Here is a 25,488-nt window from a genome sequence, read left to right on the forward strand (position 1 = left end):
AGCTACATCTGAATATATACGGGAGAACCTCCAGCGTGGGTTCATTCGACCTTCCACCTCGCCCGCTGGAGCTGGGTTCTTCTTTGTCAAAAAGAAGGATGGATCATTACGCCCTTGTATAGATTTTCGTGGACTCAATGCCATTACTATCAAGAACCGGTATCCCATTCCGTTGATCACTGAGTTATTTGACCGCATCAAGGGAGCCCGTATTTTTACTAAGTTGGATCTTCGTGGTGCTTACAATTTAATCAGAATCCGTTCCGGTGACGAATGGAAGACGGCGTTTAACACCAGAGACGGGCATTACGAATATCTGGTAATGCCTTTCGGGCTATGTAATGCCCCCGCTGTTTTTCAGGGCTTCATTAATGAGATTTTTCGGGACTTATTATATGTATGTATCGTCGTCTACCTGGACGACATATTGATTTTTTCACAGGACCTGCCTTCTCACCACCAACATGTGGCAGAAGTCCTCTCCAGGCTACGGAAAAATTCATTGTTCTGTAAATTAGAAAAATGTTCATTCGAATTACCCCAGATTCCATTCTTGGGGTATATTGTTTCCGGAGTTGGTCTGAAGATGGATCCTGACAAAGTAAATGCTGTACTACATTGGCCCCAGCCAACTACTCTTCGTGCCATCCAGCGTTTTTTAGGTTTTGCCAATTACTATAGACGCTTCATTCAAGATTTTTCTTCCATTGCATCTCCTATTGTGGCCCTGACTCGTAAAGGGGCTAATCCTAAGCAATGGTCTACTGAGGCTATTCAAGCCTTTCAAACATTAAAAGAGTCCTTCTCTTCGGCTCCAATCCTTCGTCAGCCTGATGTGACACTCCCTTTTTTCCTAGAAGTAGATGCCTCTAATGTGGGCTTAGGAGCTATTCTCTCCCAACGCTCGGAACAGCAAAAATTCCACCCTTGTGCCTTCTATTCTCGGGGTCTCCTACCCGCAGAGAAGAATTATACCATCGGAGACAAGGAATTACTGGCTATCAAAGCCGCATTAGAGGAATGGAGATACTTGTTGGAGGGAGCTCGCCATCCGGTGACGATCTTCACGGATCATAAGAACTTGTCATATCTCCAGTCTGCCCAATGCTTGAACCCTCGTCAAGCAAGATGGTCTCTTTTCTTTTCCCGTTTTGAATTAATAATTACCTTCAAACCAGCTGCCAAGAACAAAAAAGCTGATGCCTTATCTAGAGCCTTTGCTACGTCCTCTGATATAGAAGAGGTGTCCAACCATACCATTCTAGACCCCAAATGTATCTCACTGGCTGCTTCATCCACCAAAACGCTACCATTTGGGAAGACCCTCGTGCCTTCTACTCTAAGGAGGAAAATCCTTTCGTGGTTCCATGCCTCTCGTTTTTCTGGACACGCCGGTGAACACAAGACTTTTGAGATCCTCTCTCGAAGTTACTGGTGGCCTTCAATGAGGAGAGACGTCAAAGAGTTCATTGCTTCCTGTGAATTATGTTCGCAATTCAAATCCTCCCGCAGAACCCCAGCAGGGTTGCTGCGACCACTACCCATTCCGTCCAAACCATGGACCCATATTAGTATGGATTTCGTTACTGACTTACCACCTAGTAAGAACCATAACACTATTTGGGTGGTAGTGGACAGATTTTCGAAGATGGCTCATTTCATCCCTCTGTCTGGTTTGCCTTCCTCGTCTATCCTGGCTGAACATTTCATTAAAGAGATCTTCCGTATCCATGGATGTCCATCTGAGATTGTGTCTGATAGAGGAGTACAATTCGTGTCCAGATTCTGGCGAGCCCTTTGTAAAACCTTGGGCATACGATTAGCACTCTCATCTTCTTACCATCCACAATCCAATGGACAAACCGAACGTGTCAATCAAGATCTTGAGACTTTTATAAGGATATTTTCATCAGCCAATCAAGACAACTGGGTAGAGTTACTCCCTTGGGCTGAGTTCGCCCATAACAACATGTACCATGAGTCATCATCCAAACTCCATTCTTTGTGGTCTACGGTCACCATCCGTCTTTTCCGGAATTTCCTGCCCTCCCGCCCACCCAAGTTCCTGCGGTGGAGACTGTTTGTCAGACCTTTAAAAATATCTGGTCTCAGGTTAGAACCTGTTTAAAGAAGACATCTGTCAAATATAAATCTTTCGCTGATAAGAAGAGGCGGGCTATTCCACCACTAAAAATTGGAGATCGTGTCTGGTTATCCACAAAAAATATTCGTTTGAAGGTTCCATCCATGAAATTCGCCCCTCGTTTTATTGGTCCATATAGGATCATTCAAGTTATCAATCCAGTATGTGTGAAACTCCTTCTTCCTAAGAGTCTTCGGATTTCTAATGCCTTCCATGTATCTTTGCTCAAACCTCTTATTATCAACCGTTTTTCAACTCCTCCCTCAGCTCCGCAGCCAGTTCAAGTCCATCAGGAGGAGGATTTTGAGATTACCGAGGTACTAGATGCAAAAATTTCGCGAGGAGTCCTCCACTTCCTCGTTCATTGGAAGGGCTTTGGTCCTGAGGAGCGCTCTTGGATCAAAGCTGAAGATCTTAATGCTCCTGTCCTTTTGAAGAAGTTTTACTCCAAAAATCCGGACAAGCCCGGTTCCAGGCGTTCTGTGCCCACCTTTAAAAGGGGGGGTACTGTCACTCACCGGACCGTGAGTGCCTCTTCCCGGACATTTAGGAACCGTGGCCGTCCGCCATCCTGAGGGTCTGCGCATGCGCAGCCCTTTTCTATACTTTAGTGTATACCCCTTTAACTTAATTGGCAGATCAGGCAACCTCCCTATATTAAGCACCTGTGGTCACTACCACGTTGCCTGATCTTGGAGTCTCATTCCTCATGAGTCTCTGAAGGTGTTCCTGTATTTCTCGTGTATTCAGCGCTGCTGATTCCTGTGGTTTCCAAACCACTTCTACTTCTGTGGTTTCCATACCACTTCTACCATCAACTGTATCATCATGACTGTTTGCTGATTCCTATCCGCTGCCTCCGTGCACTACAGTCTTCTACACCACTTCAACGTTATGTTATATCTATGTGACTGTTTACTCATTGCTATCCGCTGCCTCCGTGCACTCCAGCTTTTACCTCACTCACCTGCTTCTCATCAAGTCTGTTTGCTGATTGCTATCCGCTGCCTCCGTGCACTACAGTCTCCTGCTTGCAACTCGCCTGTGTTTAACATCGTGACTGCCAGCTGACTACTATCCGCTGCCTCTGTGCACTACAGTCTCCTGCTTGCAACTCGCCTGTGTTCAACATCGTGACTGCCAGCTGATTACTATCCGCTGCCTCCGTGCACTACACTCTCATCTCATCTTTGCTGTGCCTTCCTCGAGACTGCCGCTTTTCATTACCATCTGCTTCACTTCGTGATCTACAGCTCCTGCCCTGCGCTGCACTCCTGTTTCCCATCGCTGTTGGTTCCTGTGGTTGCTACTGGTTACCTCCGTGTGCCGCTGAGTCCTGCCGCTGTGGTCAGCGCTATCGTCCATCTCCTGCTGATCCACTCTCCACGCCTTCACGTGTTCCACTGGCCTCTACCCTCCTGTCAGCATTGGATTTGTATCTCTTCTACTACCCTCTGCTGGATCATCTCCATTCTCCTGGGTTTCCTATGAGTCCAGTTCCACGTGTTGCTGACTCCTGTGGATTCGTGTCCCTGTCGGTCTACTCACCTGTGCGCTGCACCTGCTAGACCGCTGCTTCTCCTATCCAGGGACTTCCTATCCAGTCGGTCTCCAGCCGCTCAGGTACCGCTGCAATTCCATCTGACTGCTACTGCTGAACCACGGTATGCATACTTCTCATTGACTGTGCTGTGTATTGCATATCTTGCTGGACTGTGTTTGGTTCTCTCTGGAGTCTGCTATCCGCTGAGTCTATTGCCATCATTGACTGTGTTATCATTGTGCTGGACTACTTCAAGAGACTTTCTAGATTGCAGACCTGATCAGTCATTTACATATATATATACCTATATTGTGCATATTACTGTGGATCGTGTATAAGGTGCCTGTGTATATCCTGTGTTGCAGTCTTCCCCCGTGCACCTCCTCACTATAGCAGTGGTACAACTTGCTATCGCAGACCACTGACTACCTTCACGTGTCCTTGTCCATACAGTTCCTTGTTAATCATTACCTCAGTATTACCAGTGTTGCTAGTCATAGACTTTCCTGAGCATCTCATCGGTCATCATTTCATGTTCCGTGATCACCCAGCTACCAGAGTACCCTATTACCATCTACATTGCTCTGGTAAGCCTACCATCTGGTGATCCCTGGGTAAAGACTCCTAGTGCCCGTGACAAGGTGCATGACTTAAAGAAGATGATTGCTGATCTAACAGCCCTGTTCAGTATTGACATCTACTGACAGGTTGAGAGGAGAACAAGGAGAACCAGGTGAGATGAAAACCTTCCCAACAACAGTATTGTATCACAGAGGTCCCCACACATTCCTAATAATGGCTATATGGGGGTAAATGTATCAAGCGGAGAGTTTTCCGGCGGGTTTGGAAAGTGGAGATGTTGCCTATATGCAGCCACTCAGATTCTAGCTATCATTTTGTAGAATGTACTACAAACTAAATAAATCATAGCTAGAAACTAATTGGTTTTTTCAAACCCACTGGAAAACTATTAGCTTGATACATTTACACCATGGTCTTTGTTACCAAAACCCCTGATATAGGATCTTACTTAATGCTTGATGGAATGACATTCAGGCAATGGGTCTCACATATGCTGCAAAATTTAGTTTTTTTTGTTTATACAACTCCAGGTGCAGAAATACCTCCAAGTGTTTCGTTATTTACACTGTTAGTGATTATTGTGAAGGTCCCATTAGTACAGTTAGGGACAATATTCTGTAATGTAGTTGTAAGCACGAGAGTATAATAAATAGTGTATTTACAATGTTGCTCCATCTGTAAATAAATATGTTATTGTGTAACAAATATTACATAAACATAAAAAATAAAAATAGAGGTGTGGGTGGGATTTTCACAAATCCAAGAGGAAGTAGTCACAAACCAACTCTAATAAATAGACTCCTAAATCCTAAGAACCCTCCCTACTTCACACCTATTGGACCTATCCCCTAAACCAGCCCAGCGGCAGAATTTTAACTGCTGCTTTAACTTCTACCCTCCCATGTGCAGGAATGATAACCCAATTTTGGCGTTTAAACACCCTCTGGCTTATGCAGTCCTGTTAAAAGCCACCTAGGAGTTAATGTTCTCCCCTTCACCTAACACTAAAGCTAAAAATATTAAATCTTATAATAAAATGAAACACAGGAGACATGTTTGACGAAAAGAGGTCATAGCTTTAATTATCTGGAATCATGCCAAAGATAGCATGAGCAAACCCTTGACTCCAACCAAAATAATAAACCATTGGGGGGCAGCCCTATACACCCAGCACTACCGTATGTGAAGAACCCACTTTCCTTGGCTCAGCAAGGATGGTGCCCAGGACCCCCACAACTTCCAGCCGCATTATGAAGGAGAGTGCTTATCAACTGCATCTTGCGATAAACTGTGGCTGATGAGTGCCATGCTTTCCCGCCTAAGCAAGGATTCCCACATAGAAGCAGACCCACCATCCTTAACCTCTTAACACCCTGCTAACCCCCAAAACAACTGCTCTATAAACAAACCCAAATCTTTATCTATGTGGTACACCCCATCCAATCTATATAAATGGTCATACTGAAACTGAATCATTGGGTGCCACTGAAACTGAATCATTGGGTGCTTTACCACACGACTACATTCTCTCAACATAAACATTCCAGTCACTGCACTGACCTTCCTTCAGGAGTCATTCATGAGAGTACCACCACTAATGCCTTTACAAAACCTCCTTACTATCATGTTAGAACAAATAAACTGAGTATTGGACCACTGAGTCCCAAAAGCAGACATAATATTCTTTATATTAAAAATAAGATCAGCAGTCTTTCTCTTCCCTAAGTTTTTCCTGCCTAAATGTACCATTACAATGCCGGGAAAGCCAAATCTTTACTGCCTTATTCATCAGGTTCCTAAAGCTGCACCAACACATACCCCTTGTCCCCAATTATTTGACACTCTTGGCCCCAGTATTCTTGGAAACCCAGTGAACATTAAAATGCCCCAAAATCTAGACTTACCGACATCTTGCAGTCTCACCTGTAACGGATGAGTTCAACTGTTAACAGCTCGATTGTAGTCACATTCCCTACGCTAATTAACACGACTACAATAATTCCGACGCAAAAATAGCGATTGTTAATATTTAGATGCGATTCATTACCCGACCAACTAAATTAAAAAAGTACAAAAATAATGACATTAAAACAATTACAAAATCACAATCACAACATATTTAATCACAACACATTCAAAAAACCTATATCAAACATACCTACCCATTAAAACCCTACTAATATGAAAACAGCTAATAAAACAAATCACAGCCTAAATAATAGCGACCACACCAAAATAACTACAGAAATATTGAAATATGTATGAAGACGGCCAATTGATGAACGATCCAAAATAACACCTAATAGAACTCACGACTTACCTAATTCCGATCCCTACATAAATATAGAAATATCAATGAACACGACTTACCTAAATATCGACACCAATAAATGAAACATCAACCCAAAAATGACATACATACATTAATAAACACATGTATAATATTTCAAAATGTAAAATATCCACACATGCAAATGGTTGAACAGTATGCTGATAGTTAGCAAACAAAAACGCACCCATTATTTACATATATCAATACTATTTATTTGATGCTCATTTATATTTATTGGTGTCAAAACACAATTAACAACAAAACAGTCCATTATACACAACATATAGACAGTTGCCAGCGCTTATCCTTCACACTGCATATCTGTGTGTGTCTAGCAAAATGAAAATATGAGGTATTAGTTCATATTTTGATCAAAAGATTTAAGCCTGCATCCCAACGTCAAGGGGACCTCATTATATGCAGGTCCTACACTGACCTATATGCTTTAAACACCATTAAAATGCAGTTAAAATAACATGCACTCACCTCCCAGGTATAGGGGTTTACATCTAGCAAGGGCTGGTTTGTGAGCCACACCCAAATGTGCCTTAAATAGGCTTAATGGACATTAATAAAAGAGGTCATAGCTTTAATTATCCATTAAGCCTATTTAAGGCACATTTGGGTGTGGCTCACAAACCAGCCCTTGCTAGATGTAAATCCCTATACCTGGGAGGCGAGTGCATCTTATTTTAACTGCATTTTAATGGTGTTTAAAGCATATAGGTCAGTGTAGGACATGCATATAATGAGGTTCTCTTGACGTTGGGATGCTGGCTTAAATCTTTTGATCAAAATATGAACTAATACCTCATGTTTTCATTTTGCTAGACACACACAGATATGCAGTGTGAAGGATAAGCGCTGACAACTGTCTTTTTGTTTGTATACATATATGGGCATTTATATTGCTATGCAGCTGGTACCACTTACAATATGGGATATACCGAGCGCGGGCTTATTGCCAAGCAGCTGGTACCATATATAATGTGGGATATACTGAGTGCGGGCTTGTTTTTCTCTGGTTTCGTTCCAAAATATTGCCTTTTTGTCATAGAAGCTGACTGTTTTTTCATGTAGCACACAATACTTTTTTTTAAACATATTTTATTAGGGAGATTTTTCAATTTTTAAACAGTGTAAGGGTTAAGTTACATTGATCAAACAACAGATACATTGCGAATGACAAAAACAATAAGAACTTTGCCAATAAAAGTAAGAACAGAGAAAGAAAAAGAAAAAAGAGAGAGGGCAGGGGACAACGAGAGGAAGGGAAAAGGAAAAGGAAAACATGTTAGTGTGGTGAGAGGGGGAAGGAGAAGGGGCACCTGGCTTGGCTTCTAAATGTATAACAGGTACAAACCGTATATTGAACGTCTTCTGATACTATATTCATCGGTTTCCAATCTAATCGGGCCTTGGCTGTTCTGCACCATAGGAGGCGAGCCAAGGGTCCCAAATCGCTCGAAATTTATTGGGACAGTCATTGAGAATGCTTGTAATGTGTTCACAGCTATAGGTCTGCCATACTCTATTGATAATTTCAGGCAGTGAAGGGGATTCCGGATGCTTCCAATTTGCTGCTATTGCGCATTTGGCTGCATTGAGTATATGGTCCACAAGCCATTGTATATTTGCTAACGTCTGGTATAGGCCTATGTAGTGGTGAGTATGAGGGGCAAGGGGGAAGTTTTACTGAGGTGACTCTATTGATTAGATTGTGAATTTTCCGCCAGAATTCCACAAGTCCCGGGCAGGACCACCAAATATGTTGGAATGAGCCTTTCTGTCCACATAATCTCCAGCATAAGCTAGAGGAATCAGGATATATGGCTTTCAAGCGGGTTGGAACTAAATACCGTCTATATAAGAGGTTATACGAGTTCTCTTTGGTATGTACACAGATAGAGCTCTTACCGACTCGTGACCTGATCTTAGCCCACTCCTCTACCTCTAGTTCAACGCCAAGATCTTCTTCCCACTTCAGCTCATAGCGATCTTTGGCAGGTTGACGAAATGCCACCATAATGCTGTAAAAAGTAGAGATTAAACCAGTAGGGAGGGATTTACCTCTGCAAAAAGTTTCTAAAGGTGTACAGTGGTATATAAGCTTAAGAGTTGGGATTGATTGATATAGATGTCTTAACTGAAGGTATGGGTAGAAACGGTCATGGGGGATGTCCTATCGGCCTTGTAAGTCAGCAAATTCAGGAAATATCCTCATAGGCGCTATGTCAGTAATAAATCTTAGACCCCCGTCGGGACCAGTGGTGGAAAGAGGAGTGTTGTTGTCCTTGTGGAAAGGCTGAATTTTTCCACAGTGGGAACATAGCTTCCGAATTTTTTATTAGTTGAAACGTGCGAGTACTGTAGTCCCATATCTGGAGGGAGAAACGGATGGTGGATAAGAGTAAAGAGAGTGGCGGTCTATGTTTGATTGATATCCAAAGTAATGTATAGGGCGAGAGTAAGTGCAAAAAAGTAGCCTCAATGTCTACCCAGAGCCTTGTGGAAGATGGGGAGTGAAATAAAAATAGTTGGGTCAAGTGTGCAGTAATATAGTATTTGGAGATGTTTGGGAGGCCCACCCCTCCCTCTGAGTTTCGTCGGAAGAGCGTGCAAGCCCGCACACGGGGTCGTCTGCCCGCCCAAACAAACCTGGTAATTTGCTTCTGGAGGGTCTGTAGCGCAAGAGAGGGTACTCGAACAGGTAGGGTTTGAAACAATTAAAGAATTCGTGGCAAGAGGTTCATTTTTACGGCCGCCATGCGGCCGAGCCAAGAGATATATAATCTATCCCATTTTTCAAGATCACATTTGAGTGAGTCTAAGAGCCTGGGGAAGTTAGCTGCATATATCTGATTATAATGGGTCATTAGGTAAATCCCCAAGTATTTAAGTTTATCTCGTTGCCATCGGAAATTTGTTTGGCTCTTCAGCGTATCTAATAGGTGAGGAGGTAGGTTAAGAGGGAGAATTTCCGATTTGTCCATGTTGATCTTAAAGTTAGATACTGCGCCATATTCGTTGAGTTCTTTTTGAAGAGATGGGATGGAGGTGAGGGGATTGGTGACTGTAAGAAGAATATCATCTGCGTACATAGATATCTTATAATCAGTCGTCCCCATTTAAATTCCAGAAATTGCCGGGTTCTTGCGTACACGCGACGCCAGTGGCTCCATCGTGAGAGCGAACAGCAAGGGGGAGAGTGGGCAGCCCTATCGAGTACCATTTGTAATACAGAACGGAGACGACGCGGCGCCATTGGCTATGATCATAGCTGAGGGATTATGATAGAGGGACGCTAGTCCGCATAGGAAACGGCCTTTGAACTCCATTGCACCCAAGGTGGCTCTCGTAAAAGGCCATGAGAACCTGTCAAACGCCTTTTCTGCATCAAGAGACACCACCAGAGCAGGAACCTGGGCCCGATTTGCTATTTCAATTAGATCAATAGCTCGCCTAGTATTGTCGGCTCCTTGTCGAGCAGGGATAAAACCCACCTGGTCCGGGTGGACTAGGGTGGGAATCACTCTGGCTAGTCTGTTCGCTAGTAATTTGGCAAATAGCTTTAGGTCTACGTTTAGTAGTGAAATTGGTCGATAGCTTTCACAACGACTAGGGTCTCGTCCCTCTTTAGCTATAACAATAACGTCCGCCCTGGTGGTGTCCCTTTCAAAGTTCTTACCATTCAAAATTGTTTCAAAAAGCGAGAGGAGCATAGGTGCAAGATCAGAGGCAATTTTTTTTATAATATATTGCCGTAAGGCCATCTGGGCTGGAGCTGCCGAATTTCTTAGGGTCTTAATGGTCATTTTAATCTCCTTTATCGTGATTTCAGCGTTTAAGATTGAAAGTTCTGCTGCAGTAATGCGGGGGAGGGAACAAGTCTGAAGAAAGTCTTGTATCTGGGTGTGAAGAATATCTGGGGAGTCTGTAGGCAGGGGGAGATTATATAGCAAAGTGTAGTAGGAACTGAATCCATCAGCTATAGATTGTGGGTTGTATAATGACTGCTGTGCTTCATCCTTATTGGTCTTGTACACTGAAATTTAAAGTTGATATGTGTGTGTTACATGAAAAAACAGTCAGTATTTAACTTATGTGCAAAACAGAACACTCGTTGTAACAGTGCCATTCGCCAACCATGCCTCATCGTTGAAGACAGAAGAATCTCCTGCCCTGCGCCACAGCAGCACATCAGGTAATTACAATTGGCAACCGACATATCTCTTTCCCTGGCTCCATCTTGTATTTCCCTTGACCATGGCTTTCTTTGCTTGTTTCTGCCTTATCCCTCCTCTTTTCCTTTTGCAAAAATGCATTAGCTCACAGGCCTTTTATGCCACTCTTTGTAGGTTTCATGTTGTAACAGTACCAGTCACCAACCATGCCTCATCATTGAAGACAGAAGAATCGCCCGCCCTGCGCCACAGCGGCACATCAGGTAATTACAATTGGCAACCAACAAATATCTCTCATTTGGTCCTTTTTATTAATTATTTTTTCTATATTTATTTGTGGGACTGTTTCACCCCTATCTGGACTCTCACAGTCTTCTTATCTTTTCTCCTTCTTTAATTAACTTTTAGGACGTGTATAGTATTTATTTTTTATTTTTTTAGGCTGGGTTGTACAGTCTATTGAATGACATTGTAAATTCAACTACAGACGGTCTACTCAAGTGTTTTGTAAGATAACCACTTCAACTCTCAAAATACACACTGAATAAATGTAAATGAAACAGCATTTCTAAATCTAATTTTCTTTAAAAAAAATAACTTCTAATCATTAGGTCTAGTCATTTTTTTTATAATTATTTTTTTGCTGTGTTAATCTTTATAAATCTTCATACTTAAAATATTCGTTTTTAATGTTGGTAAAAAATATGTGATGTATAACTTTTTTTTTTTGTCATTCAACAGATGTTACAAAGTCAGCTTAACCGTGAAAGCAAAACCTTGACTGAATATTTTCAGGAAGAAAACATGCACTAACTGAAATTAAAAGAGTGACCTAGATTTGAGAGCATCCAACAAAGCTTTATTAACCATCTGAACATGTTCACCAAAAAATTTGGCCAAAGTCATTGTACATTATTATCGTCATAAAATAATTTATGTTCAAATACTGTATATTGCAAACTGTGGTTTTTCAATATATATTGTTAATGATTGTATTTCTAATAAAAACTTTTTGTTTTTCAAATTACACTGTCTGAATTCATTGTAATTTAATTTTTCTATGCAATTAATTAAAATATATTTGTGTTCCAAGGGGTCTATGGTTAATGTGGTTGCAGTGAATATTAACATCTGTATTACAATAGAATGTTAATTCTTGGTTAATTTACTGGTTAACTTGATAAATAGTGTAATATACTTTGCAAATTTTCAAATAAAAACTTGGAACAATACACAAATATAAAATTTAAAGTCAAAAATAGGACATTACGACATAAGTTGACCAACAATCACTTTATAAATTGAGTCTGAATTCCAAAGTATATTGCCTACATAGTAATTAAATTTAAACAGTCTAAAACCTAAAGTATGCCCTGCAGGAACGGGCATTACTTGCAATAATTAAATATTTTTTAAAAACGTATAAAAATAACCTAATACATGCTACATAACATTGATAGTAATATTCATTATTATTATTAATTTTTATTTATAAGGCGCCACTCAGTGTCCGTACAGGGACAAACCAATACAATACAAGGTGGGACGGCACGGTACAGTAAACAATAAGCACAGTAACTCAGTAAGCTCAAAGCACAGCTAGAGAGAGGGGGGAGGGAAGACTAGCAGGCGCCGGAGCCCAAGAGGAAGGGCGCGGATGACGGGGAGACCCCCAGAGGGGTGGAGGAAAAGGTAGCTGGAGAGCAGAGTTAAAGGTGCAGGAAACAGGAGGAGAGATGGCCCTGCTCAAGGGAGCGTACAATCTAAGGGGAGGGGTAGACAGACAGAGAGACACAGGGGTTCATTAACATAGCATGGTCAGTAACCCACCAGTGTTATGAATGTGTCTTTTATTGTGAAATTAAAAATTGCAAAGTTGTAATTAATAATAAATAAAAATACAACGTTAAATTTACTGTAGAAAGTACATTTATTACATATGGAATAACGTATTACAAACATGTATAGCATCTGATTCAACAGTTAAATTCATTTTACTACTTCCCCACATTGTTAAGAAATTCTGATTGTCTCCATGTATTAACAAACTGAAAATCTGTCGCCAAATTTACAAGCTAATAAAGTTCACGCGACCGACTGTCAAATGACAGTTTATCTGTTACAAGTGTTAACTAACTCATTAATAAACATTAAATTAATGCAGAGATACACAGTTTGACATCTTCAACTTTGGGCTATAATTCAGACATAGTGTAAATAATTATGTAATATAGGTAAATAGGCCAACCTCACATCTGCCCCTATAAAAACTTCTCCCGACCAGAGTCACATCGCCACTTATTGCTGCTGAATAAGCTTGCTAATTCATGTTGTATACCTGGCTTTGCCTGAATCTTTTACAGAGAACGGATTTTGCTATATACCCCTTTGGGATACCTGCTTTCCATTCCGCTGTTATCCACCTTTGTGACAAATCTCTGCAATTTCGAGGAACTTGTTTAGACATGGGTTAAACTACTACCGAAATTATGGTGACTGCATCTGTTTCACTAGTGCCATCTCAGAAAGGTGGAAATCTACTCAACGTTGATGGATTTCTTTTCACCAGGAACAAACAGCATGGAGAAAGGTGTTATTGGCGTTGTAACAAGTTTAAGAATGGAAGTTGTCGCGCATGGGCCATCACCGTGGAATCTGCCAATAGCCGCAAGCTCATCTCACACACTGAACATAACCACGCAGCGAGGGCAGAAAGAACTGATGTTGCCAGAGCAAGACACAACATCAGGGAACAGGCACGTAATACGATGAAGAGCCCAGCACAGATCATGCAGCGTGTCACAGCTGAAATGCCATCAACAAGCACAGTGTACATGCCAAATTGATATTCTCTCAGGCACTCTGTGAAGAGAGTGAGACTCGCTAACATGCTGGCACAACCAGCGTCTATAAACTATATAAATGTCCCTGACAATTTAAAAGAAATCGATGGAGAGCAATTTTTCGGGAAGGACACCACATTTGGCAGTGAACAAATTTTACTATTTGCAAGACGTGAAAATTTGGAAAAACTACAGGAGGCCGCATATTGGGTGATGAATGGCACCTTCAAAACATGCCCAACATTATTTAGGCAGATGTACACCATCCACGCTATGGTTTGTACAAATGAACACACCAGACGTTTTGTGCCACTGGTTTATGGATTACTTTCTAGTAAAAGCCAGGAGTGCTATCAAAAGTTTCTACAAGAACTACAGGATTATGCCATGGAATTTGAAATCGACCTGGCACCCCAATATATCCTCACCGATTTTGAGATAGCTGCAATCAATGCCACTTAGCTAGAATTTAGAACCTGCCAGCATAAATGTTGCTTGTTTCACCTGGATCAGAGCCTTTACCGTAGCATACAGACAGCAGGATTATCTCCGCTGTGTGACACTGACCCAGCTTTTGCACTCCGCATGAGGCATTTTCAAGCCCTTGCCTTATTGCCACTGAACGAGATCCCAGATGCCTTTGAAGAACTGAAAAGACATTTACTGGAAAATGCAGAAGCGGTCATAAAATATTTTGAAGAAAATTATGTTCATGGTAGACGAAGCAAAAGAACTTGCAGCCAATCTACAGCACCGTTGTTCCCCCCAGAATGTGGTCGGTGCATGAAAATAACAGTTTGGCCATCCTGTGAACACATAATAAATTGGGAGGTTGGTACCGGCGATGGAACAGCATATTGGGCGAGAAGAAGTTAGGTGTGTACAACCCGATCACCTACTTCATTAAAGAGCAAAACACCACAAAAGCCCAAATTCATAAGGTGACTGGCAACAATAGAAGGACACCGCCACAACGGGAGCAAAAAGAACGGGAAATTGCATTACAAAGATGCATTGGCCAGAGGGAAACAGTGGACCTCATGACATATTTAAGAGGGATCGCCTACCACTTATAAACAAGTTGGTTGTGCAACTAAAATATATGTAATGCAAGCTTTCCTCCCACAAATTGCCCGTAAGTATGCAATTAGAGCAATGTCTGTCAGATATTTACCTCCGATCGCGGCCGCTGCTCCGTGCTTCCGGCCGGGGCGGCTGCGATCATGTGATCTGGAGAAGGGGAATTTGAATCTCCCCTCCTATTTTTTCCCCGTTCTGACACACTAGATGTGTCAGAGCAACGAGTTACTCCTCTGCGTCTGGATTCCCTCCGTGTACCTGTGCTGCAATTGCTGTTTCCCCTGTGCATGACCTCTGCTTTGCTTACTATTCATCTGTTTGCTTTTTGGTGTATCTGAACCTGTGTATCCGACCCGGCTAAGCACTTTAACCATTTTACTTTCTGCTCCTTGTTGTATCCGACCCGGCTGAACCTGTGTACCGACCCGGCTTTCCTAGTCCTCTCTGCGGCTTGCTCCTAGGTGCATTCTCCGGTGATTCCGGGATTCCATCCGGTGACTCTCTCACCTGTGGCTGCCTCAGCATGTCGGAACCTCGCTGACCCATTAGGACTTTTGCTTCATTTCTGCTATTTCAGCTAACAGTCTCGTCCAGCCATTCCACATCTGAGTCTGTCCACTGGATCTTCCACCTCCTGTTCTCAAGAGCGGTAGGTCCCTTAGACTCCGCGCCCTGGGAAGGCCAGTGTCAACACTGACTAATAGGCGTCTCTTGGGAGAAGTAACAATGTCTGAGCATGAGCAATGTTGACTGTTGCATGATCAAAATGAACAGGCGAATGATGTTTTATTCCTTAAAATGTTGTTTATCCTATAGGAAATCGTGTGCCTGAGGTGGTCTTCAAACAAGTCTGGATGTCAAGCTGCGCTCCCAAAAATTGCCCGTAAGTATCCACTTAGAGCAATGTCTGAGCATTGCGCTACCACATGTTGCAAACTACTTTTTAATGCTAGTTTTATATTAGCTGTGACCTTTTTCTACCTGGGAAATAAAGGACATGTTGTATGCTAAGAAGAGAAGGGTGCTGAATAAGAATTACCTCAGGCCTATGAGCATTTCAACAATAGAAAGGATCTATAAAGTACCGTGGATGCAAAATTTTTAATGACCAATTTACTCTCCTTAATTTTCAACTAAATTGTGTGTTTTAATTTTTTTGCTTATAGAGAAGAAAATACGCAGCAAATAAGCAAGTGTATTTAAGATTATATTAAATGGTTAATACACATGGAGAAGAATATGAACATACAATTATTATGGATGACATATATTAGATTTGACTATGAAAATATAATATTTTTTTTCATTAACTAAGACTGTATTTAATTTTAAACACATTACCATTATTAGGATAGATGTTAAATTGAATGAAGATTTGGAGTTTGTCTTATAGGATCCAATGTACAATAAAGAAGAATTACATTGTTATAATCTCTATTCCATAGAGAAAACTAATACAAAGACAAAACAGGGTCCATCACTGCTATCCATGAATATAACTGGCATATCTTGGAGTGATGGCATAGGGCCTTCCATTTCCTAATCAAATGTAAGTACTTGTAAGGGCTATGATATAACATATATTTTTGTAGTTATGCTTAAAAAATTTAGATGTTACAGTGATTGAAGTGTTTTAATCAGGAAATTTACATTTAAAGTGTGTCTAGGAATATTGTTATTATTTTCTATACACTTTCTTATGCTAACAATGTCCTTTTTGTTTTTCAAAAATACAGGGGAAATGAAGAATTGAGAAGAACAGATTTATCTGGCCAATCTATGGATGTATCTGTGAATTGTATATTAACAACATTAAGCCTACTGTTTTTAATAATGACAATATTAATAAATTAACCACATATAAATACCACATATACAAAAGAATGCTTACGTGAGAAAATGAACTATGTTTTAAATAATAAATAATTGGTTGATGTAAAACAGTTAAAAAAAAATTTAATGTAAAAATAAGAAAGAATTATAATAACATGTATATAACAGTATTGCACAATATGATTAAAAATGGTTGAGAATATAATAATAAAAAATAATAATGATATTTATTCTTTAAAATATATACATTACAAGGTATACATCAATTTGCTTTAATTTACGTCTGCATTAATATAAACATAGACAATTATACTTCATAAACGGCAGCAGTTAAAATAAAATATTGGTTAATAATAACAGTTCCTCCAAGAACAAAAGATTAAGGTCTAATTAAATACCAATTATGAACACAACGAAACATCTGACCTATTATTGGTATTAAAAACATACTAACTGGCGTAATGCTTTGTGAGTATGATGAAAAAGGCTGTAGCAAACATGGCTACAGAATACATTACAACATATAGTAATAACAAGCATAGTCAGGAAAAGTATATATGTTCATCTAAATTCAAAGTTCTGTTAAACTATTATGGCCCTAACACCTTTAATTGTCAATAATAAGCTGAATATGTTAATAAGATACAGAGACTGTAATGTTTGATAAAGCTAATATATAATGTAGTAATTGGGTAAATATAGAATTACATAACTATTAATGATATCGATTTCACTCTAACCCTTTTCATACACCTTTTTTTGCGTGAGTAAATGGAATTTTTATTTTTAGTAATAGATTACCAATTTTGTTTTGTTTACAAAATTAATGTATAGGGTTTATATCTCAGTAGTGATTTTTTATGTAGACATTAATATTCTGTCGTTAATATAGGATGTAGGAATATATTTAGTAGTAATTTCAGTTTTGTAGTTATTATTTCAGAGTCATTTTTATTTTGGCATTTATGTAGTGTAGGTAATATTTTTTGTCGGATATTTTTTTGTAGTGATTTTTATATTTGTAAGTAATATTTCTCAGTAGGCATTTCTAGTGTAGACATTTAGCACTGTCGTTCACCTTTATTGTAGTCATTTATGCTATCGTTATTTAAAATAAGTAGGGATTTTATGTATGCCGTTATATTATGTGGTGGCATAGCGCGCGTCTGTTTTACATCGCGTCTACTATGTAGCTGTCGTGATAATGCACTTGTAGGCATTCTCGTGTAGTTCTATTGGTTGTCGTTATTTTCAGTGTCATTAATTCGTACTCAATCCTAACAGCTGTATCACAAACATACCACTGTCTCACAAAAATGTAAATCAAGGTCTGCAAAGTGGCAAAAGGAGAGTTAACCCAGATGAAGGTAAACCCATAAAAACCCTCAGAGATCCACCAGCCAATCAGGATCTCTTGCAGGAGGAAAAATCAGGTAAATCCCTTCACGCCTCCCCAATTATTATTGTTATTATTACGATTATCATTTATTTATTTATAAGGCACAGAATCCATAGCGCCGGATACAGAAGCAAGTAAGAAATACATGAGGTAATGCATATAAGTACCACAGATTAGTGTGAGTAATGCCATGGGGACTCACACAGAGTGCAGCAAAAGACGTGACAGGACAAACTAGGGAGTCAGACAGTAGATAGACGGGGGACAATAGGTGGAGAGTACCCTGCCCGTGAGAGTTTACATTCTAGAGGGAGGGGTGGTGAGAGACAGTAGGACCATCTGGGCAGAGATTGAGATGAAAGAGGAGGTGATGAATAGAATGGTTAAGAGGTGGTAGGATAGGCGAGCTTGAAAAGGTGAGTTTTGAGTGAGCGTTTGAAGGACTGAAGGTTGGGGGAGAGTTGAGTGAGACGGGGTAGGGAGTTCCATAGATAGGGGCAGTAGAAGTCTTGGAGGCAAGCATGGGAGGAAGTAATAAGAAGTGAACTTGAGGCGGAGGTCAGGGGCAGAGCGGAGTGGCCGGGTAGGTATGTACCTTTGACAAGGTCAGAAATGTAAGAGGGAGAAGCATTGGTAAGGGCTTTGTAAGTGAGGGTAAGGAGCTTGAACTGAATTCTGAAACGGATAAGAAGTCAATGAAGGGAATTACTCAGAGGAGAAGCGGAGATGTGCGGTGGAAAATGAGCCTAGGTTTTGAAGGTTGAAAATGTGTGATTCAGGAAGGCCAATAAGACGGAGGTTGCAATAGTCGAGACGAGAAATTATGAGTGAATGGATCAGGATTTTGTTTGCTTCCTGAGAGAGGAAGAGACAGAATTTTGTGATGAAGGGGCAGGATTTGGTGAGGGACTGGATATGAGGGGTAAAGCTGAGGTCAAGGATGACTCCAAGGCAGCGGACTTGGGTGACAAGAGGGAGATATTGGAGGGATAGTATCATTGGTGAGAGGATAGATGAGGAGCTCTGATTTCGAGATGTTGAGTTTCAGGAAGTGCTGTGGCATCCAGGTAGTTACAGCAGAGAAACAACTAGATATCTGGGTTAGGAAGGCGGGAGAGAGGTCAGAGGAGGAAAGATACATTTGCATGTCATCAGCATAGAGGTGGTATTGAAGGCCAAAATACTTGAATGAGTTCACAGAGAGAGGTGGGGTAGAGAGAGAAGAGCAGAGGGCCAATGACAGCCTTGGAGTCCCAAGAGGAGAGCCTTTACTGATACACTGCCTTGGTGCAGAAGGCCAGCACATTTATTACACGCTAGTGGTTGTGTCGTGAACATAGTGAACTTACAGTTATAATGGTTAACCCATTACATAATTGTGGGGAATAAGGCCTAAACCATAACTGAAGTGTAAATATGGTATATCAAATGAATCCATTGATAAATTGAGCTACTAAAGTGTAAAATGTGAATTCAGAAAGTCAGTTGTGTGTGTGTTCGGTAACTGCACATCCCAGTGCTTGAAGATAGTAGTGTCACCTATAGCAGCTTCAAAGGCCCCTGCTGTGAGCTATATCCTGACACAAATTAGTGTTTTGGACACCTGAATTGACTTTGTGGGGCCGTTCACAGCTTGACATCCTTGCAGACAAAGGCAGCATTTGAAGACTGCCTATACAAGTATATTGAAATATGAACTTCAAAGGAAAATGTCTTCATAGTTCATATTTTGGGAAATCTGGGTGCCACTCTATACTGAGGGGCAGAAATCACACCAGCGTTGTGAATGACAGGTACTGGCGGTATCAGGGATCAGCTGTAATCACATGTCTTTGGGAAAGGTATGTCACATTGTCATAATTCCATCATGTTTGGTATTTAAATGTGCGGGATATTATGACCTGTTTATTTAGGGGAGTTATGTCTCTGGGATATATATCTGTGGAGAGTTACCAAAGGTCAAAACTTTTGGAATATTTGTGAGCAAGCTATAGTGACACCCAGGGACATCCCTGCTCAGCATCAACACTGTATAACAATATTTAACCCTGCACTAGAGTGCATTTGCTGCTGGAAACAGGTCTGACACGACAGAGGCTATGGATATCACTAGCCAGATTGAATCAGCAATGGCAGAGGCAAAAACGGTAGTGTCACGGTTTAGTAGAATTGGATTCTTGGTCTGCCCAGTTTAGCACTAACAGGCAGATGGTTTTCAACTGGGACCTCCGCAAGGTGGTTTGATCTTAGCTGCGTCTGCACCGCAGGTCGCTGCCCTCACTGGAAGTACCAGGAGAGACCTTTAAGGGAAGTCACCAAAACAAGGAGTTGTATGGCACCGACAGGGGTGCTAGCTGGTTGAAGACACAGGAGATAAGGAGATAGTTTGCGGATGGCCGATATATACCAAAGGGATGATAAAGATGACACTTGAGATGTAATAGTCTGCGGACAGCAGGTTTACCACTGGAATGGTGGAGAATACACAGGAGGTGTAATAATCTGCGGAGGGCAAGTGTATCACAGGAGAGGTAGAAATCCAGCAGGAGATACAAGGAGCCAAGTCTAGCACCTAGGGATAGGCGACCAAAAGCACAGGCACTGAGCTGCAGGAGGAAGTGCCTTTTAACTGGGAGCCAAATTGCCAGCCAATGAGGGAGCAACAGAAGGGATATCACACTGCAGATTTTATGAATGACCTGCTAAAGAAATGCAGTGCAATAACAAGAGAAAGGACATCTTGCCAAGGTGTGTCAGAGTATTTAGTCTAAAGTATATGAGGTTGCTACACCTGAGGCTACTGTGTTAAGTGTTGAAAATATAAATATATGCATTGCTGATAAAATTATGTGCACTGTACAGATTGAAACTACATTGGGAGGACAGCCACAGGTTATTGAATTAATGTTAAACACTGGTTCAGCAGTTTCCATATTACCCGATTCTGTCTACTTAAAAAGCTTTGCTGACATGCAACTGACTGAACCGAGACTGCATTTGGTGAGTTGAGAAATCACATTCTGCTTACAAGCCAATGTGGCTTTTGACAAACACTGTGTACCTCCAGAATTCTACATTGTACATAACGGAATTGCTAAGGCAGAGATTTTTTTGTTGCTTTACTTATTCAAGTGTTAAATGTGCTTATTACCACTAACAAGCCATGCACCTCAACAAAGACTCCAATTTTAGCTGTTAGAAGTGAAAAAATTTAAACAGAGGCACCATGGGAATGTGCAAAAGGTTTTGTACATTAAAGAAAATGGTGACTGAATGTGATTTCAGTACAACAGGAATTGCGCTGACTGCCATTCACAGTGAGAGATGCAGTCTTGCAAGAGTTAAAAAGCCTGTAACAAAATGTAATTGACTCTTCTGAATGGGTTTACCGTTTGTTGTTACAATGACAAAAATTGAGGTTTTCGTCTATGTGTGGACTTAAAAGAGCCATCCTCTTTCACAGATGGTAGAAGTGTTTAGTGAACTGAGAGGGGCAACACTATTTTCTGGACTGGATCTTCAGAGTACATATCACTGTGAACTTCTCCATTAAGACAGTGGGCACTTCACTGCAATTATTACACAAGGTGTACTGTTTTATTACAAACATGTGCCATATGGACTGTAAGAGATGCTGCAGACAGACATAAAGCCGTAAAGCTTGCTATGGCCGTAGCTTTGTGCTCAAGTTTGGCACGTCCACACTGTACAGTCACTATGACCACAAACCCCTTCCCCGCCCAAAAGGGCTTTTTTTACCGGCCGTAGCTGCCGGTTCTGAGCTTGTGCAGAGTGATGTTGCGTACTATACGCTCACAATCAGCAGATACCTGCTCTAATGAATTAGTCCAAATGTGTCTGCCTGGTGTACTGCCAGAGTATACAGCCACCACCATGGACAAGAGACAAGTTTAAATTTACTTGCAGGTTATGTGGAAATGTTGTTATGTATTTACTCCTTATTCACTGTTTTGCTTACATACAAAAAGACACAAGTAACTGCACAACCAATATCAGGAGAGAGGTCCTGGGCACTGATGTGAGAGGTGCAAGTGTGGCACAGACATGGGTAACTAACTATGAGTAACCTACATGAACAGTCTGCCATTACCAGCTACAGCACGGAGCAACCATTAACAACACTGTGAGAGCCATCTTCAAGATTCAAAGAAGGGAGAGGAGGCCCAGTGGGACCAAGTGAAGAAGTAATTTTACCAAATAGGTAGAGAGAGAGAGAGAGTGTATTCAGTTGGGGAATGTTTTAACTGTAGCCTGTCTATAGGACTAAAATTAATAACCGCCAAAAACAGATATCCTTTTCCTCTGATCACTGAACTATTTGAACATATATTAGGAGCCAAATTCTTTACTAAACTGAATTTGTGTTGAGCCTTTAATCTCATCCGCATTACAGAATGTGAGGACAAGAAAAGCATTTTAAATTTATGCAGTGCACCTTATGATTATACCATCATGTCTCTCAACAATTTTCCATGGTTGTATCAATAAAGTGTCAGATGAGTCCTACAAAAACATGGCAATTTGAAAAAAAGGAACATCCATTCCCGCTGTACGAAATTTCTGAAAAAGGATTTCAGATGGATCTTGCCAAGGCATTAACAGTCTTAGATTGGCCTACTAGTATTAAACCTATGCACATTTTATTGGGTTTGCAAATTATTACAAGAGAGTCATCCCAAATATCTCTAAAATTATAGCTCCTACCACATCCTTTCCCAAGTTTTCATCTACGCCTCTAGCCAAGACTATAGTCTCAACAGACTTTTTGCCCACCTTGATTCACCTAGCTCCTAATATATTTTTTTTCCTAGAGGTTGATGCCTCTGATATTGGGGAGGACGTGTCCACTCACTGTGCAAACATTTTCAATTGTAATTACAACCTGGTACCTTCTTGTCCAGTAAGTTTTCCTCTCCTAAGCAACATTATAATGTGGTAAGAAGGGAACTCCCAGCTATTAAGGTTGAGGCATTTACTGGAGGCTAATCATAATTACCTTAACAAACAAAAACAAAATAATATCTCGTGTGCATTCAAAAGACCATTATCATTCATTCAAAATATCACACATTTTTTTACAATAGCCCACCTAGCCTTAAAGAAGTGTTACACAATTAGTAACATCTATACCATATAATAGGAATCTTGTTATCTATACTGCCCTGTGCCCCGGCAATATCCCGGGTTAACAACCCGGGATATTGCCGGGGCAGCAGTATGAAAGTGGTATAAGTGCTGTTAAGGGGGCAATTCAAGTAGGCGGCGGCTGGACAGTGCTTTTTAATAATCCTTGTACATTGTCCAGCCACCGCGTACTTGCTTTGTAAACATATGTCTCCATAGAGAAAAACACATTTGCTATTGGGCTTTATATAATACAGCAGATATAACCTCACATATGAATGAAAATACAAAAACTTTTTTTTTTTTTAATACACAAATTTTTATAATATATGCACGGTCAATTAAGAAAGTACCCAGCAGTTATAGAAGTGAAACTGCAATCTGACGATCTGAAGCGGTTCGTTAGTGTTGAAGATCATCATCAGCATGTATTTACACCAGCCCCTAGACTAAGGCATTTAATAGAACTGTAAAAGGCGTATCTTCTTCCGTGTTCAGGTCTGAATCAGCTCGCAATTCTGCAAACATGCCCTTACTGTTCTCAGCTTATGTTAAAAGGCCCCTTCCCTCCTCCATCATGCCTCAACAGGCGCAAGTGTCGATGTGTTCTGCTCTGCATAAACGTGGGTACTTGCAGGATTTTTTGTGGGCATGGCAGAGTGAAAAGGCTTGCAAAAGTTGTATGTTCGCTTGTGCATCAGGCCCAAGATGTGCAAAGGCTCAGGCTGAAGAGAAAATTAGTTGGTATGTAAAGTGGTCAAAACCTTTTCTTGGGTATTTGAATTAGGCAAAGTTTTGGTAGTGGCCTAGTGATGCAGCTGCAACCTCTCGAGCACCCCATCTCTGCTCTGAAAAGAACAGAGAGGGGACCACTTCTGAGCATGCACAGCCGGCGTATACGCCTCTCAGAAGAGAACTCTACTCTGCACACGTTAGAACAGAATGGTAGGCCTAGAGGTGATGTGCGGGGGCCCCGGATGGGGGTAGTGGCTTTGCTAGGCTCCCCACACATCTGGTCCCTATAGTTACTGTACTCATAGTATAGTAATTCCGACACTGCTTATACTGTGACTTTTAACACACTCTATTAGAGGATTAGCGCATGTTTTTTGGGCACACTGTTAAGAGTTCCGGGGGAGAGTCATGCAACATGGGGTAGGAGGAGGGCGTGGTGACATTGTCGCATCACCATAGCCCCACCCCCACTATAAAAAGCCGAAATTCACGGCATTGAATGGAGGGGGCGGAGCTTAATAACACGATTAACCTGCCGTGAATTTCGGTAAATGCTGGAGCTTTGCCTACTCTTCCGGGAGTCCGTGGGAGCCTCCCGGGAATTCCGGGAGAATAGGCAAGTATGGTTTTGGGCCATAATAAAATGTACAGGTAAAATGTATCTCCTTGTCACAGGATTTTCCCCACCCTTTTTTTCTATTATAATTTTAATATTTTTTTTAGACATTTTTAACTATTGAAGTGTGTATTGACATGCAATACTATTGGCTGTAATATCTATGTAAACACATGCTTTGATGTTAGGGATACTGTGACATAGATACTGTGGGCATTACTATTACTATTTTTATCCAAGAGACACCAGTGATACCGTAACCAGTGTTTTCTGTCTGTTTCCGGATGTGCATTGTAGTGCACTGGGATAGTGATCTCTATCTCCCCATGTGTCTAATTGGTGATTGCATGTCCAGGACATATATTTGTTATTTAAAGGTGATCCGGGTGCCTCCAAGGTCACTGAAGTTCTAAGCTGCTGCCAGAGCATTTTCCTCCTTGAAAAAGGACTGAAAATTTGCATATCTTCAAGGCGGTAGAAACCAGGCACAGGTCTATACTTTCAATAGGGCAGTGTTCCTCAGACACAAGAGGTGATAAACTAAATAAAGAACACAAATGTGCATGTGAAGCATTAGTGCATTAAAGAAAACTACAGTGAAATTACCTGTAATTTATCTTATTAGAAAAATATAACATTGTTTTATTATGATGTACTGTATATCCTATTTTGGATTTTGGTTAGTAGATTACATTATAGTCTGCATCTGTCTGCATATTTTTTAAATGAATGAATGGCAGAGTATGTATATTTAATGAATTTCAATATATTAAAATTATACCTTGTTGAGAATTCCTATTAAAAGTCATTCACCTTGTTTTCTACATACTATTCCAAAAAATCTGCTAAATGCACTGTTTTACCTTCATGGAATACATTTGTGTTTTTCAGCAAGGCCTTTATATCATCCAGGCAGCTTTGACTATTGTTTTTTTTCTGTAGAGATGTATTAAATAGAAAGAACATAGCAGTTCTGTGTTATAGTCAAAGACAAGGAAAATAAGCAACGATAACAGGATGATACAAATGCAGATTAACCAATGTATTGATAAC

General features: G+C 40.8%; 1 long non-coding RNA gene across 1 annotated transcript in view; it reads left to right on the plus strand.

The window, feature by feature from the left end:
• The window catches only part of LOC142104889 (uncharacterized), a 33,755-nt gene extending 17,222 nt beyond the window's left edge, over positions 1-16,533 (plus strand). Inside the window, exons 2-3 of the long non-coding RNA XR_012679675.1 lie at positions 16,153-16,256; positions 16,444-16,533. This is a non-coding gene — a long non-coding RNA (uncharacterized LOC142104889). The remainder of the gene's footprint in view (positions 1-16,152; positions 16,257-16,443) is intronic.
• Positions 16,534-25,488: the final 8,955 nt, after the last annotated feature.

Source organism: Mixophyes fleayi, chromosome 1 (assembly GCF_038048845.1).
Source record: "Mixophyes fleayi isolate aMixFle1 chromosome 1, aMixFle1.hap1, whole genome shotgun sequence".
Taxonomy (NCBI): domain Eukaryota; kingdom Metazoa; phylum Chordata; class Amphibia; order Anura; family Limnodynastidae; genus Mixophyes; species Mixophyes fleayi.